The sequence below is a fragment of the Frankliniella occidentalis genome, unplaced genomic scaffold, assembly GCF_000697945.3.
Source record: "Frankliniella occidentalis isolate FOCC.00 unplaced genomic scaffold, Focc_3.1 Scaffold30, whole genome shotgun sequence".
NCBI classification, from domain to species: Eukaryota; Metazoa; Arthropoda; class Insecta; order Thysanoptera; family Thripidae; genus Frankliniella; species Frankliniella occidentalis.
Window position 1 is genome coordinate 1561215 of NW_026267160.1, and position 2914 is coordinate 1564128.

A 2914-nucleotide genomic window follows, 5' to 3' on the forward strand; every position below is an offset into this window, starting at 1 on the left:
GGGGGGGGAGAAAAGATCGGCGACGAAGCAGAGCAGCAGCAGCATCAGCAGCGAAAAAGACCTGCCATGTCGATAAGAAACCTCTTCCTTGAAGGAGGCTGCTTCCCTTCCCTCACACGGAGTATGCGGGGAGGGCGGGGGTGGTTGGGGTGAGCGTCTCCCTTTGCCCCCCCCACTTTTCCCTCGTCTATCTCGTCCTCGTCCGCCCCCAAGCCGACTCCTGCCCCCCCCATCTCTCTTTGATGGTCCGGGCGTGCTGCAGGGGCAGCCTACTTACAAGGGCACGGCAGCGAGCGGAGAGGTGCTTCTGCTTCTCGCCCGTGTAGGCAGGCGGGCCGGGCCTCGGGCCGGGCGGGAGGGCTCACTCACTTGGCGGACAAGGCACTATGCCACCTCGCAGCAGACGCCCCCTCCCCTTCCCCACCTGTCCGGAGGGGAAGAGGTGTTCCCGTGGTCCTCTAATAAGCACAGGTGTGGCCACCACCCCGCCCCCGCCCCAGCGCCCCACCCCGGCGCCCCGCCCCGCCCAGCCTGCACTGGTCAAGGACAAGCCCGCATTACAAGGCACACATGACGCTAAACATCCGTACTACACTCGGCAGTGTCACCACCACGGCCCTCGACATTTATTTCCTTTGGCAAGCACAACAATTATGTCCCCCATTTGGTTTTGTTCTGCTTCCCATTTTTTCCCCCGCTCGGAGATTAATTGCTATTTCGCTGCAGAGGCGGTGCTTGTTGCCACCCCCCCCTCCGCCACCAATGCTGGTGGTACGCGTGTCACTCTCGTACACAGTCAGACGATACATTTATAACATTAACACCAAGAACAGTAGTTTAATGTATCACCAGCGCAACGGGCTTTCCCTCAGTCACACAGTCACAATCAATGTTAATTTTTTTAGAACTGATACAGTGTCGTTATACTCCCCTCCGTAGATGAAAATGTACAACTTTAAGGAGCTTATTCTAACGTGCTGGTGGTTCGTATGGTATTACATTTCTACGGTTGAACTTACGGATATTGGCGGGAGGCAATAGGAATAGAGAAATCAGCTAGGTATGTTGTGAGGAGTTTTAAAATTAGCAATTATTCAATCATTAGAGGCTTGGCACTGGTGCGCCACTCAATGCTACTGCTACACCGTACGTCTTGCAATGGCAGAGCAAAGGGTCTGGGAGCACGGCGTGGTCGTAACCCAATTTGAACGGGGTTGAAAGCCAAGAGACCGCGGCATGGCGGGGGTGGTGGTGTTGGTGCATCATCTCCATGGAGCCATGGTCTCTCTCTCTCTCTCTCTCTCTCTCTCTCTCTCTCTCTCGTGCGCGATCAATGGCATTGTGGCATTGTCTGGAATGCTGTGTGTACCCTTGCCTGCACATCTTTTGCGCTTTTCTTTCTTTCCTAGAAGACTAATTTCGAATACACCCTGCACATTTAATACAAGACAAAATTATTCCTGCTCATAACTAGAAAAAAATATCATTCAAGAATTGGTCTTGAAAGCAGATTGAAAGCAGATAATACGGATATAAGAAGGCTGTGTTGTGGTTTTCTCCAATATTTCGAAATGTTTTTTCAGGTCTAAGAACAAGTTTGAGACTAAGGTGTTGGTTTAATTTGCTTCTACATCCGCAAGTGTTGAGAGGAGAGTGTGCGACAGCGAGCGACCGGAGCTTGCCTTCTCCGAGGCGGTCTTTTTTATATCGTACTTCCCACCCCCCTTCTCTCAACACAACACCTAGCCAACCTTGCCTTAACCCCCCAACCTCCCCACCTCCACCGAGGCGCCCGCGGCGCATTTGGAAGAAATGTGGGTAACGGGATTTCAAAGCAATCCCTCACACTTCCCTCCCGTCCTGGCCCGTCCCCGCCGGCCCGGGGGCAGGGCAGGGTAGGGCAGGGTGGGCCAGGGTGGGGCAGGGGCCGCCCGCAGCAGGGCGAGTCAGGGCCACGTGCGGCCCCCCGCAGCCCCCCACCCCCAGGGGAGTGGCCTGCCGCGGCCTGCCGCGCGGGGGGTCCTGGCGGTGAGGGTGGTCAGGAGAGAGGGAGTGAGGGACGCATTGATATATCGACATATTGGGCCGCTCGCTCGCGCACGCTAATGCCGGTCGCCACTGCCGCCAACGCACTTGGACGGCGAGGGAGCCGGGCTGCTGGGAGCATAGAGAGGGCGAGCGGCAGCAGCGGCAGCCGGGCTTGGCTCCACCCAGGCCCTCCCACCAGAGGCCCTGGCCGCCGTTCAAGTTGGCTCGCGACCGCCCAACTCTTGATCGCATTGTCTCCTTTGGAGTAGAGTGGTGGAGCGTGGCGGGGCGTGCGGACCGTGGACGACCAGATAGAAGAGGTCCACGGCCAGACAGCATCCCACACAGCACCCTCCTACACGCACGCACAGACCCACACCCTCGCGGCCTCAGCCCTTTGGGGGAACTCAGAGATGATCCCTGAACCCGAACCTATGATTAATAAATTGGTACATTCACATCAATACGACGCCAAAGGTTACCAAAAACGCCTTGACATCACGTTGGTTGACTTACAGACTTTCATTTGCCTACTTAAATGGATCATTAAGTTTTGATTTTGTACAACGTACGGGAAATGTGGTGCACACAGCCATAAGTTGTTATTTGAGTTGATGTAAAAGTCGTTCGGTTTTCGGTGAATGTGCGGCATTTACTGATTCTGTTTTGAATCGTGCATAAAACATGTCAGGGGACACACACACACACACAGCGTAGAGTGTGTGTGAAGAGGGTAGCGCGCGTGGCGCGGCGCGGCGAGTCAACAGAACAGCACACAGCAGCACACAGCAGCTCTAGGCCCCCAGGTGAGAAGAACGAGCAGCTAGCGCGAAGTTGGGTCAATTGAGTTGAGTACTCGTGCCCTTAACAATGTAATACATTTGCT

General features: G+C 55.3%; 1 protein-coding gene across 1 annotated transcript in view; it reads right to left on the reverse strand.

The window, feature by feature from the left end:
* LOC113208168 (protein GDAP2 homolog) overlaps positions 1-2914 on the reverse strand; it is a 69361-nt gene that overhangs the window by 46144 nt on the left and 20303 nt on the right. The window lies entirely within an intron of this gene.